Raw genomic sequence first — 14,840 nt, 5'->3', positions numbered from 1 at the left:
GGCTTATATAGCCAGTTAATATATGTTAATACAGCAAAGTGAACAAAAGGTTAAATAAGTGGGTCAGGCTCAGAACGAGTCCTGTACTGCTTACTTCTGCTTAAACGGAAGGAAAAGCCCATAATGGCACTCGCCTTACTTTCACCCCCATCATTTTAAGAATTGCTTTGCCAATCCTTCACAGCAAATAGCAATTTTAAGTGGACCAAAACAGAGCTCAGGGTGTTTGCACTCCATGGTAATGATAGAGTAGCTGTGCTCCCTGGAGTTCAATAAGCCCAACAATTGAGTCATTTTTGCCCCCTGTGAGCGAATCACTGCTGTTAGCCTGAATGACAGGATTGCTTATAGAACTGGAGCCCTTCACCGGGCTGACCTCATCCTGGGACAGCGAGGTTCAGAGGGCAGGCAGGTGGTGTTTAACACAGTTACAAGTAAAAGCTGATTTTGTACTTGTACACTCTGTAAACAAGAAAGCAGGATTGGCAGGGGCGGGGGTGGGAGGGGAGGGGAGGGGAGGGGAGCGGAGGGAGAAGCTGGATGTGCATTGATGTACTTTATCCAAAGCAGCGCTTCCTCTTTTCCTGTCTCTTTCCCCTTCTTATTTCTTCCTTTCCTTAATGTCATGCTCCCCTCACCATCTTGTCTCTGCCTCTGTCTCTCTCCTCCCCATCTCCCACCCTCCATACACAGAAGTCTCTAACACATGTAATAGACATGCTAAAGTTAGATGGCCACAGCCCAATTTTAGTTCTGATTAATGAAAGATGCAGAGGGTGTTGCCAAAAAAAAAAAAAAAAACTCCAGATTTAAGATTAGTCTTCAGTTTCTGAATCATTTTTGAAGCATAAATTTTAGGCACACATAGCAAAATACCCAATGATAGTTGTTGTTTTTTTTAAAATATTTCTTTGAGTAAGAAACTATGAGAAAAGTAGCAAAAGGGAAAGGTTAGAGAAGACATCCCAGACTAACATCATCTTCTAATGATCAAACTACCTTTGAGATAGAGAAATTCTAGAGAACATTTTCAGCCTGCACATTTTTGGGGGTCAAAGGGCAATGGAGTAGTCAGGTTTTATAATAATCTTGGGAGGGGGTATTGTGAACAGGTAATATATAAAACAAGAGCCCTTCAAATGATTCTCTATCTCTGAGTCTGACTTGGGGAAGTAGGAACATGGAAATCCTATTTTCAAATAGATAAATGATTTAAAAATACAATTTTGGTTAAAAAAACACTGCTTCATTTTTCTTCAAATCCTTGCAACCCTAGTGCCCCTCAAAATCTTAATAACTACACTTAAGAATTGATTGGTACCATTATTCCCTCTTAGAGATTCATAATATTAGCCTATTAAAAAGCTATTAAAAGCTGTGACATCACTTGCAGCGAAGAACACATCTTTACTTTGTTTCACTTAGTGCTGTTTCCCTACCACACTTTGACCTACCATCTTTGTTTTGGAGGAACACCTATTGACACCAGTGTCCTTCAGAGCACAATTTGGGAAAACTTCCTTAGAAAGATATAATGAGAAAGAAATATTTTAAGAAAGTTTTCTATTCTTTCCTTTCTCCATCTCACAAACCTTACTCCTTCACTTTCTACTCACTATTCCTCTGTCCCCAAACACACACACACACACACACACACACACACACCAGAGTACTCCATTGACCTCAGTTCCCATTACTCCCAGCTTATTCTCTTCTCTCAGTCAACTGGACTTATCATGCCCCAATGTTCACCAGCCTAGAAAAGTCTGGTGCCCACTTTCTGCCAAGTCAAGTCCTTCTCTTCCTTCAACCCTGTACACAAGACTTGCCTGGCATCTCTAATGCCCAGATGGATTCACACCTTTCAGCTAATGCCTCTAGTCTGTATCTTTAGTGGTTTTTGAGTGCAAAGATAACTACACAGAGCCAGGAAGCCAGAGTTATTTCCCATATTAGCTCTGCCCTATTCTAGGGAATATTATTTCGTCAGGGTTTCAGCTATTCAGCCACTTGCAAAGTGAGGACAAGAAAATCCCGCTGGGCTCTTCCATTCTCAATTCAACATTATTTCCGAGACGTAGGAACCTTGTTTTCATTCAGCCATTTAGTTATTCATTCACTATACATTTTATTGAGGATGTACTGCATGCTTGACACACTCTCAATAACATAGAATTCAGATGTGGTTCTGCTTTCTAGGGCTACCTGGTGGGAAGCTGGACACGTAAATTGTGATTATAGTATTGAATAAATGCTGTGATGGGCCTGTGAGCTATAAGTGCTACTGACTGAAGAAGTGCTTCTTACTCAAACTGTGGAATCAGAGACGTTACCTCCAAAAGCTGTTCTCTGATAAGAATTTTGAAGGGTGTGTTGACCAGATAGCCATGGGAGAAAGGCCATCCCAGACTGAAGAAATAATGTGTTCCTAGCATGTTAGCATATTAACTTTATGCTTATTAATTGCCTTTTTGTTTATATGTACATTACTGTATAGCAGTTAAACCAATTTGTAAATTAACTTATTTTTACGTTACTTTATCTTTACTGTGAAAATGGAGATCATTCAAATGCTATCATTTCTATTTTTTTTAAAGGTTTTTTTTTTTTTTAATATAAATTTATTTATTTATTTATTGGCTGTGTTGGGCCTTCGTTTCTGTGCCAGGGCTTTCTCCAGTTGCGTCGAGCGGGGGCCACTCTTCATCGCGGTGCGCGGGCCTCTCACTGTCGCGGCCTCTCTTGTTGCGGAGCACAGGCTCCAGACGCGCAGGCTCAGTAGTTGTGGCTCACGGGCCCAGTTGCTCTGCAGCATGTGGGATCTTCCCAGACCAGGGCTCGAACCCGTGTCCCCTGCATTGGCAGGCAGATTCTCAACCACTGTGCCACCAGGGAAGCCCTTCTATTTCTAATAGTAAGCCACTTTAGGAAATTCTGGTAGATGTGAAATGTGAATATGCAAAAAAAAAGATCCTTTCAAATTGCAGTACAAAGTGTTTGCTTCTTTGTCTATTGGAGACTATAGCTTTGTCTGGAACACAGGAATCAAAAGTTGATGTCTTTATTTCTCTGCAAATCAGGGGAAAGAAATCCACTAACCCTCTAAAGCTAAAATATTTAAGGATTAAAGCAGATGTGGCATAACTGCTGGTTTGCTGAGTCTCTTGTGATTTATAAAGATATATTTTATGTCTTTTATGATTACGGGATGATGCTAAAAATTTTGTGGGTAATAATACCGTCACATTGGAAAGACTGCATATAACATCTCTGAAGAAGATACAGAATGCTACTCAGCTGCAAATCAGAGTAAAAGATGTTTAATTTGTTATTAAGAAAAGGCAGTGAAGAAATTTTATTTGGAATTTGGTCTTTGATGTCTGATCATCATAAATGTGAAGACATTAAGTCATATGTTTATGAATAGATTTTTTTGCCTCTTGACATAATGGGATATGTTTTCATAATAATTTTTAAAGATTTTTGTTAGATGTATAACTGTTAGAACTATAGGTTATTTGAAGTGACCTTGAAATTTTTTAAATCTTCGATTTTTCCCCCTTTGGCACCTGGACTAGATGCCAGTATAAACTGGTTAAATACCATTTGGTTTAAACAGAAAGACTGTACCGTATATGCATATTTATGATATTTTGTTTGTTGGATCTTTTTCTTAATATTACTTGACTTTCTGTGTTTTAATCTCATTTTTTTTTTCTTATTTTGGGTTGAAGCCACTCTAAAGCTTAACACCTAGGAGATTTCTCACTTATGGTTCCCTTTAAAAGTGCCAAAATCTCAGCCTCTCAAACAAGAGACCAAGCTACAATTTAAAGAAAGCAGTGGTATTGATAAAGGGCCCTAAGCATGTTGCCGCTTTCCTCATGTGTCTTCTGCCACAGTCTTTCTTTTAAACCAGCAGGAGAGTTGGAAGAAGGATAAGAGCCTGGCCCATCCAAACACTCCTGGCATGCCACGCTGGTCTCTGAGGTCTCCCCTGCTGCTTTAGAAAAAGGAGCCCCACAGACAAATGAAAGGGCCACGGGGACATTCTCATGCAAGCCCCTTCCCTCCAAACACCAAGTGGCTGTAGATTGCTGGTGTTGGGATGGCTTGGCCTGAGTTGAAGAATAGACACTTGAGAACCATTTGTTTCCACACCATTTTGGGTGAAGTGCTATAGTTTTCACTTTAAAAGCCCGTTTAAAAAGAAAAATACTGTTTGAAAGGAGGACACAATTTGGAAGCCATCACACTTAATGGAGTCCCTTTTCAATGGAACACTTTGTCCTATCAATTCTCTTCTAAATTAGTTGTCACTACCTGGAGAAAACCCACCCTTAATTGTCTTAAAAACAAACAGTCTCCCATATATTTTTCCCATCTCCAATCTTTAAAACTCTTTTGGAACTTCCACAGGGTATGAAGTGAAACACCATTTGTTTAGCAGCACACAGTACATTATAACCATTGCCCTGTAAATCCAGTCGCACAAATTATCTCAGAATTAAAAGAAAAAGCAAGCTGGACCTAATAGGAATAAAGGTTTTTACCGACAATTAACTTGACCAGCCATTGTTAGATAAAGGACTTGGTAAGATCTGCAGGATCTATGAAGAGGAAGTAATTCTTTTGGAAGTAGTTAGGCAGTTTATTATACTTGTTGCCACAGCCTGCAATATTCATCTAGTTTTGGAGATTTGAGGAGATGAGAGGGGTTTGAAGTCAAAGTCGCTTCTTTCTAGACTTTCACTCTTCTTTTGTCCTTTGTCTTGAGTGGCCTGACGAGCTTGTCAGCCTGAAAGTCCCACTGTCAACTCAAAGGCAACATCTGGAAAGCTGGGTTTGCCTCTCCTCATCTCAACAAGTAGGAATTCCTCCGAAATTTCCAATTTTCATCAAGTGTATACCATAGCATACCAGACATAGATTCTCAGGTTTATCCTTTTAATATCGTTTATATTTGTATCTTTTCTTTGCCAGCTAAGCACACTTCATCAGCAGTTCGCCAAGCCACATGGCCTACTTCTTTTGTATTTCTACCACCTTAGTCTGAGTTCACTTTATTTCCCTCTTCTGCTTGGATTAGAATAGCTTTCTACCGTTTAGCTTCTAGCTTCTCATCAACTCATACATAGCTCTCAGAAATACATCTTCCTCAAGCACCATATTTCATCATTCCACTCTTCAGGAATTTCAGAGGTTCAGTTTGTTACTCAAGAACTTCCACCCAGGTGGAGAAAATGGGGAGATGTTGGTTAAAGGATACAAACTTCCAGTTAGAAGATGAATAAGTTCTGGGAATCTAATGCAAAGCCTGGTGATGATAATTAACAGTCTCGTATCATGTACTTGAAAGTTGCCAAGAGAATAGATATTAAATGTTCTCACCATGAAAAAGAAATGGTAATTACGTGATGTGATGGAGGTGTTAGCTAATGCTATAGTGCTGATCATTTTGTAATATATAAATGTGTCAAATCAACACATTGTATACCTTAAGCTTACACAGTCTTATATATCAAACTTACACAATGTTACATATCAATTACAACTCCATAAAGCTGGAAAAATAAAAACTCCTCCACCAGCTTGTCTATTAACTGTGGCCATGTGTTCCAGACCAAAACCAGGAGCCTGTCTGAAGTCAGTTCCTGCACCCTCCCTTGCGCACAGCCTGATCTGCCTCGGTGTCTTCACACACACCATTTCCTTATTTCCTTCCTTCCCAATAATCTATACGCTTTTAATCTGGTCCAACTTCCCTCCTCCAAGAATCCGGTGATTAACCGTCATCTGACTTCTCTAATTGACTCCATCACACTTATTTACTGAGTGTGGACTGCTATGATTTGTAATTATTACGTATTCGCAAATTGTGCCTTTCAATTTGTTTCTGTGGTTGCAAAGAGTAAAAATCTTTAAAGGCTTGAACTGCATTTTTTAAATTTTAAATAATATGGACACAGTCATATAATTATATACTTACATATTATATATAATTTCTTATTATATATGATCTTGTCATATTTTGTTATTAAACTTGCCTTTTGTTAGGTACAGAATGTAGAAGATTTATCAGTGTGGGACACATGTACAGATTACTGTGGAGCTTAATACTTACTCATTCTAAAGTTTTTAGGACCAAAAAAGGATGAAAAGAGGCCTTACATAATCCCTGTTCTCTACACCTTGCTGCCCTTCCTACCCCCTCACCTTTCCCCTCCAGAACCCAGTCTCTCCCTGGGATACGTATGCACTCCCAGAGAAAGCTCTACTAGGACAGTTCTCGAGACATTGAGGCAGTAGGTGCTGAATAACTGTTGACTGACCCCTGGGGAACATAGGATAAAGCAAGGAATGAGGCTGAGAAAAATGTCTGTTTGCCCTGGAAAGTGAGAAAGGGGAGAAAAGAGAAAACACTAGAACATGGCATGATGGCAGAAAAACAAGGATTTTTAGCAGCTTTTCTTTTCTCCATCATTTTCAGCATTCCCACTGCCTACAAAGTTTCTGTCTTTGACCTATGTGGTTATATGTCTAAATATTCTAGAGTTGATAACCCTTCTTACCCTTCCTTTCAGCAGCAGCAGAACAGAAAACTTAGCCAGGTGTTAATCTCTGCGAAGTTTATTGCCTGCCTGGTGTGTGTGTGTGTGTGTGTGTGTGTGTGTGTGTGTGTGTGTGTACACATACATATACATACATGTATGTGTATGTGCGTGTATACACACATACGTACATGCATATGGCTAATGACTTCTCACAGTTTATCTCAAGGCCACATTGTTTCCTGTTCCACTTGGTTGACAGGACATCTCTGACGTGACAGATGTATCCACTGAGAACGGGATCATGCGTTTGAAACCAGTTTAGTTCTTAGCAAGGCGATGCATATGGCTTATGGAGATTTTGTGGTTGATTTTTTTCCTTATATATTACTCAGGGAAGCCTGTGTCAGTATAAATGAGTGGTAACGAAATCAACATTATGGCATCTTTGATACTGCATTTGCAAAAGCTTTTCAGGACGTTGTTTAATTCGGGGCTTAATGATTGATATTATAGACGGTGAATAAACATTTTGGATGGATCTGTTTGCTCACAGGTTTAAAAAATCGAATCCCTTTTTCTCTTGGATATAAAGAGTGTAATGCCGTGGAAGAGGAAACAGTTCAAACGTGGTCATCATAGGCTGGTGGCACCAAAAGTAGAAACTCAGGGTAAAATTTGCTGTCAGGAAAAACGGAGCATTCTTTCTCAACTCAGGAACGCGTGGTTCATGCGAGCTTGCTTGTAGATGGTTGCTACAATAAGACTCCTTTCATACAGGTGTGTTTATGCCCCAGGCTTGCTGGCCACAGTCCATTCCATTTACAGAAGCTGAATTAAACAATAACTACCGCATTGCAAAAGATGGTGGGGAGAGGGGGAGAGGAGGGGGAAAGGTGAGCGTCAAAGGAGATGCCTGAGAGCTTTGTTCGGGCCAAGAAAAACCCTGTTGCAATTGTCAGAGCTTGTTGATGTTGCCGGCAACGGCACTTTTTTTTTTCTCCTGGATTTTGTGGTTCTGCCTTAGGAAAGAAAGTAAAATAGAACGGAAGAACAAAGTCCTACTCTATAAATCAGCAGCTGCTCCTTGCCAGATCAAAGGAGTGACATTTTTGCTCCTGGACTACTTGTCCACTTGAGGGCTTGACAGGCAGCTAACAGCTGGCCTGCTAGACTGTATGGGAGAATCCGCCTACATCTTCTTCCGAGCAGATGACAAGCTAATCAAAGAGATATCCATAGCATAGGGCATGTAAGTGCACCTTGATCTCCTCAAACATAGCTAATACATAATTACTAAACAGCTTGGTGTATTTTTGGCAAGTTAATGCTTAGGTGGCTTCCACTGAGAAGTAGGATATAGAATTAATACTCCAATCAAAGGTGATGTTGAAAGCTAAAGAGATACTAGATTTGTCGGGATCTTCTCCTGTTAGCGTGAAATGGCTAGGAACATGATGAGAACCGGCTAAAATGTGTGAAACTGATTGTCAGGTGACTGGTTGAGTTTTCGAAGCCCAGTCAGGCAGTAGTGTTCAGATAGATGAACAGGTACTTGATCATTGGTAATTTTGAGAACAATTACTCCTGCATTTTATGCTGATAGAGCCGAACAAAGCTGTAGATGTATCTTCCGTGTCTGTAAAGAATTGCTTTCAGAAGCACTATTAGGAGTGTAGGTATACAGATCTGGAATTTTAATGTCAGTAGTAAAACTTTCAGAGTAATTCAGTTTCTAGTTGATTTCCATCTGCAATAAATCATGTACAGGATGAGGTAATATACTACAACTTATGTCTATTGACTTAGTATTTTATCTTTAAGAGGATAGATCCTAGATATGAATAGCTAAGGATCTTTGTGTATTTTCTCCTCCCTTGCTTTCAAGTAGCTTTGAAAGATCACTTTTATAGTGCATGATAAATAGCCGCACATGAATAATCTGATAGCATTCTGGAAGAGTAACAGTGCTTCAAAATCATAACCTGCTGGGATGTTTTGTTACGCGCCATTGGGTGTGATTATACTTATGGAATAGTGTTTATTGTTGCTCAGTATTATAAAGAAAATAAAAGATAATTCCCTATCTTAGAGGAATTTCTCAAATACTTTTATTAAAAAGTCTCTACTGTTGGCTGTATATGCCTTAGTCAAATAGGATGCCAAATTCTCCAGGCCATTTTAAACACTTTTTTAATTATGAAAATAATCATACTTATTAAAAACTCAAACAGATCAGAATGACATGAAATAAAAATAGAAATCTACCATTTTCCTGCTATCCATTCCTGAGAGAGAACAGTTTCCACAAGAACACTTTATTGGTCCAACTTTTCCTTTAGGAGGTACTAATGGAGTAAAATGTATTAAATTATTATAAATTGTTTGTTGCCCAAGACAAGTGATTAAAGGACTGTTTAGATCTGACATAGCTAAAGAGAATAGTATGTGCATTTTCACAGCTAAGGTTCTTGATTACAACTTGATCTTTGCAAGTTTCTATTCTTAGTAAGAGTACTGGATCATGTATTTGGTATGTGACCTAGAGCAGAAACTCTCAAACTTAAATATGCATGTGTCACCTGGAAATCTTTTAGAATATTGATTCAGAGTCAGTAGTGCCAGGGTGGGGACCACTATATTTCTGCAGTTCTAACAAGCTTGAGGGGATGTTGATGTGGCTCGTCCATGGAACACAGAGTTGCAAGGATCTAGAGAACCGTTAAGAGAGTGATTTCAAAATAGCTCGCCCCACTACCCAGCCCCCCTGGAGATGCCCACTCCAGTGTCTAAAATCCCCACCATGGCATTATACACTTGTATTAGCTGTAATCTCTGGGAAGACCCCATGGCATGGACACATGCTACCTGCAGGGGTACAGCACATTATTACCCTGTTATCAATTCAGCATGGCTTTGTTTAATAATAACCCACCTAGTCTGAATTATTGCCCATAAGAGAACAGAGCTCTTTAGGAGGGGACATGAGATAGATGCATTTTGAGTGTAAGCTAACATTTAACGAGCCCTTACTGTGTGCCAGATACTGTGGCACAAAGATTTTACGTGCAATATCTCCCTTAATCCTCATAAACAATCTGGGCCCAACTCTTGCCCCAGTTTATAGATAGGAATCAAACTGAGGCTTAGAAGTTTACATAGACTTGCCCAAGGTGACACAACAAGGAATGAGCCCATGCTCTTCATCACTTTGCTCTACAGAGAAGTCTGGAATATGGAACAATAACTGAGAAGCGTTTACCCAAAGTAGGGTATTTTAGTAACGAACCTATGTGCACCCTCCTAACCTGAGGGAAGAATTAGATAAAAGAAAGAATTTTGAAAGAACACATTAGAAAGGTCATCAGAAGATAAGCATGAGCTACTTGATAATTTTGCCCAGGGCCTTTCATGTCAGCATAAACACTCCACTGCTCAAGGCCTATTCATAAAGCTACAAAAGGTGTGTGATTCCAGATTAATATCATGTTTTCATATTGTAAATTTATAAGTATTAGCTCATGGTGTTTTGAGAACTGTAGACCAATCTAGTATCTATCAAATTATAAATTAAGCTGTAGCTCTGGGAAATTAATTATGAACCATGAATGTGTCTCTAAGTAGCCCATGGATCTCATTTGTTTACCATACTTTGCTCACAGTTGTCTGGGAAAAAAGACCCACTTATCTGGCCACCTGTGAAAAACTTATGTTTGAGACATGACTCAATCATCTGTGTGTCAGGGTACACATTCAAAGGCATTAAACCTGCTTAATTCACTGATTCAGCCTTTTCAATGTATCTCATTGAGAAAGCCCCACTCTTAGCCATAACCACACACAGAAAAAGACATGCTTTCTTTGTGAACGAAGAAAAAAAATGAAGAAACTTGATAACTGACTTGCCCCTCTTGAGGCTTCATTGCTGCACACCCCAACCAGTAGCAAGCTTTGTGAATAAGCACCTTCACTGATGAAGTCTCATGGCTGGGGAAAGTGGAGAAACAGAGGTTTTTCATTTTTTAACAGGTCCCCAGTCACCAAGCTGCCTATAACACCTCTTCCCAATTGATCGGATCCCTCTTCAGCAGTTCAGCTCCCCTCCTTAACCAGACCAAACGATGCAAAAGCTTCAATTCTGGGGATTCTTGATTCCCCCTCAGAGGGTTTCAGGGCTGGCATCTTTCCAGTTGACTCCATGGAAGCCTGCGCTTTCTAACAAAAGGAATGCTGCCGAAAGGAATGGGTTACCAGGTGGGGCATGAAGTTAGTGAACCAGAAAGAGGGATTTATCAGCCATTTAAAAAGAGGGAGAAAGAGAAAGGAAAAGGAATCAACCAACAATCAGGAATGACACCTAAGTCTACTTCTATCAATCTGAAATATGCTGGGGAGTGAAAACACTTTAAAAGAAAAATCACCGCGTCAGATTTTGGTTGCAGAAAAGTTTGGCTCTTTTGTTGGGGCTTAAGGTGGGGTTGTGGGAGAGGTCTCCAGAAGACCTCTCTCCAACAAGACAAGATGAGATTTCAATGATATTTTCCTCTCTTGGGTTTATTCTTTTTAATATATAGATATATATTTTTTCACTCTCAGTTGACTCAAAAAGTCCTCGTGATTCTTGGAAAGTCATTGAATTTATTTCTGTAATTAAGTTATTTTTAAACTAACCGTCTAAGTATATAATTTTTAAGGATAAAATTTAATGAGAAAGTAGATAGTCTTAGTAGATCCTCTCCAGAGCTTTTGTGAGCCTGGATACTAACTTTGTGTTCAATACAAATCAATGGAACTAGTGTACTTTAGGGTACTCATTCCCTAAGGAGTCACTAATGGAATTATCTCTAGCCCTTAAAAAAAGTCACAATGAGGCTAATGAAAAATATTTTTTAAGTGAAATCTGGATAAGGCACTAGGCTTACTAGCACATTTATGGCATTTATCATATATGGCATATTTTACATGCAAGTTGTACAAACCTCAGAATGCTTTTAAGAGCTATCTAAGAAGACTCTGTGATTTCGGGTGAAATAGTTTGTACCAATAGAAAAGTATATGTCTTCAACTTCAGAATCATTCTGGGATGACATTACAACTTAGAGAATTTTTTAATATCAGATACAGATGAAAAACCTAACAGTCTTTGGATTGGAAATAACTTGCGGGGGTTTTCATTAAAGTTGGGTGCATCTTGCTGCATTTTGGTTAGTTGGATGTCTTCAGCAATTTTTCAAATGTTTTGGGTTTGGCAAAGTCCAAAATGTTTTTGCCAACACCCTCTTTTCCCCTTAGTTTTTAAACCCGTGTGAAATTCAAGGATAACTTAATCCATATGTGTCTGATTCATTTACACTTAACTCATCAAAATGTTATTTTGTAAGACCCATTTAATAGCCAGGAAACCTTTTGAGCCTTTTAAGATGTCTTTTGTCTTTGAACCAGTGAGTTGCATTTTTCCATATGAATGGAGCTTGGACCTTGAAAGATGGAAGATCAGTCTGTTTTCAACTTAGACTCTTCAGATTTTAAGTAGAATCAAAACTTGATATTCTGTTTACTGTTTGAGCACTGAATAACTTCATTTTAAAATATAGATCAGAGGAAGTGGAAAAAATTTTCATGTTATGTAATTTTGGGGAAAGACCATATTTGGAAATTTCACATTACTGATATTAAAGAAATAAAAATTACTCCTAATTGGATTTTTGAAATCTGTAATTAAATGGCTTCATTTTATGTACACGGGTGTGTTTTCTAAGAGTAGACTGTGGATCATCAGTGCAGGGGGGTAATTTCACTTTTTAGTGTTAAAGTGTTCTTACAGTCAGCTCATTCATTGGTAATTTTCATAGTAACATCTATGGTGTTTATAAGATATCCCAAGATCAGGGGAGTTGACAATTGGCAGGAGTTGTATGTTAAGAGATTTCTGAAAAATTGGGGCCCATATGTTTTTAAAATTCTGCGTGATTTGAAAGAATGTGGTAGAATCAGGAATCTGGCAAGATACAGCACTACGGATCACAAACATTGTCTGAGAACAACAATTCAGAGAGGCTAACTGGAGCCCTAGTGAAAAAAGCAAAATCTCTATGACCCTTTGTAAAAGGATCTAGTGAAAACCTTCAGAGGCTTCTCTGCCTATTTGTTTAGTAGAACTGGGCGAAGAAAGGCCATCGCCATAACTGCTAGTGAACATCCAGTCCATGCCATGGTAACTAGTTGAAAATGTAACACTGGAGTGGCATTTCCAAGTTCAGCGCTTCTATAAAGACCTGAGAGCACACAGATTGCTTTTTTTAATGTTCTGCATTGTTGTGGATCCCCCATTGAACAACCTTTTGAGATGACCCCGTTTTTACTAATGTAAACATTCTGACTAGTATCCAAAGAAATGACCTTTGAGTGAACCTCTAACCTTCCCAGTAATTATTTGTTTGAAGACAGTGTGGAGTTCTCCTGCTGAGAACTAAGGACCATGATGCCTTGCGGCTCTGTGAGGAAGGGAGTGTTTGGGGGAACTGGAGAGAAAGACATAAATAAGCGAACAACCTCCAGATGTAAATAATAAAAGAGTAAAAGGGTGAAATTAAAAAGGGAAAAAATAGCAATTCATTTTACCTAAAGAGTTGGCCTATAGGAAAAAACAAAACCGGGATTAGTAGCACATAAAAAGAGGTGAAACCCCTGCCATGTGTGTCCTCCATTAGAAACTTCAAGGAGCAGAGGCAAGGTTTCTCCTCTCCTGAGCATCTCAATTGGTCTTAACCTGAGCTGGTGAAAAGAGTTCTGGGGCTGGAACTCTCAGGTCAGTCCTCCTTGGTCCCAGTAAAAGCGGTGAGGGAAAGAGTAGACCATTAAGTTCCTTCTCTGACTTGAGGGATTCTTCTGGAAGGCTTTGTGATCTATCTGGTCAGATATTCCTCAGCACCACTTAAGGTGCCCAGTGGGAATAAATACGCAGTTTCCACTCTCTTTTTGTTTTCACCTCTCATAAGCTGTCACTTTCTTCCCCAAACCTGAGGGGGTGTGATGTTTTTTGACAATCTGAGCTACGCTTTCTTAAGTAATAAAGAAGTCCATTGTTTGCCAAACAAACCCCATATGCAAAAGACTCCTTTGGTTTTCTAGAGGCTATTTTTCTTCAGTCTAATTGTATTCCCACCAGAGTGCCCACAGGAGGCCTGAACAGGTGTGGGCTGCTGTCCTCCACAGAAGGGACTTTAACGCCATGGGAGCGCAGAGCTGCCAACACACTAGAATTTTCCTGGCTAATTTCAAAGAATGAGTTTTCAGTTCCTGCCTGTGACCCCATGTAGACTCATTAATCATGAAGTCCCCCTGCACTGAAGATTTGAAACTGGGAGTACTGGGAAACGTCATCCATGGGTATGTTTTGCAGGAACAGCTAGCTATATGCTAGGCATCCCCCTCCCTCCATGTCCCCCCTGAAAACATGCAGCCCGTGAATCCTGTGCATCAGCTCAAGCGTGTGGGGAATGCATGTCGTTAAATGCATGGGGACAGGGGTATAACTCGCAAATGGTAGAAAATTGTTTTGTTTTTATTAAATTTGAAGAAATAAAGGAGATTTCTTATCATCTTACTCTGTACATGAATATTTGATGGGCATTATTAAACATTAAAGTAACATGAAGTAGGCACTTATTTTTGGATTTCCAGCAAAATTAGATCCAGGCTTCTATACGAAATAAGTGCTTCTCCTTTACATTCCTGTGATTCAGCCACCACCTGATTTGAAAATGTTTCTTGGGCTCTAATATCAACCATGTGTACCTGAGGCTCTGTCTTTCTAGTGGGTTGAAAGGTGGCTGGGTTTATGGTTGGCAGTTACCTTATCCCTGCCCTGGGTGTCCCAGCTTAGACTGGAAAGGCCGCCCCCAGCTGGCACTGACCTCTACGTGACCCCTAACTTTACAGGCTTAAACTGCAGGAGTTGCCGAAGAGCAGAAGTCTTTCTGGCCAGCACTTATTACTGCTGTGTTGGTGATAAAACTTCAGACAGCCTAATTGATGGCTTTGCTGACCTAACAATACCTTGTGAAAGCCGAGTGCCAGAGCCTGGTCTCCATTTATGACCAGCTGCAAGGGGAAGCCGGGTCTCCCTGTGATGGCGAGTTTAGGGAAAGGGGGAAAATCTTCCAGCCTGTGAACTTTAACCAGATTCCGACTTGTTCAAAAGGCAGAAGCACAATTGCAAATTAATAGAAATTTTCTCAGGGAAAACTTTTTTCCCTTCCTGAGCCTTTTTAGCAAGTCAGCTTTGAG

The 14,840-nt window shown here is 39.6% G+C and overlaps 1 protein-coding gene across 3 annotated transcripts in view; it reads left to right on the top strand.

The window, feature by feature from the left end:
• The window catches only part of MEIS2 (Meis homeobox 2), a 200,799-nt gene that overhangs the window by 180,122 nt on the left and 5,837 nt on the right, over nt 1-14,840 (top strand). The gene's annotated exons all lie outside the window — the stretch shown is intronic.

The sequence above is a fragment of the Stenella coeruleoalba genome, assembly GCF_951394435.1.
Source record: "Stenella coeruleoalba genome assembly, chromosome: 2".
NCBI lineage: Eukaryota > Metazoa > Chordata > Mammalia > Artiodactyla > Delphinidae > Stenella > Stenella coeruleoalba.
The sequence above is the reverse complement of the archived record's forward strand: the minus strand, read 5'-3'. Positions and strand labels throughout refer to the sequence as shown.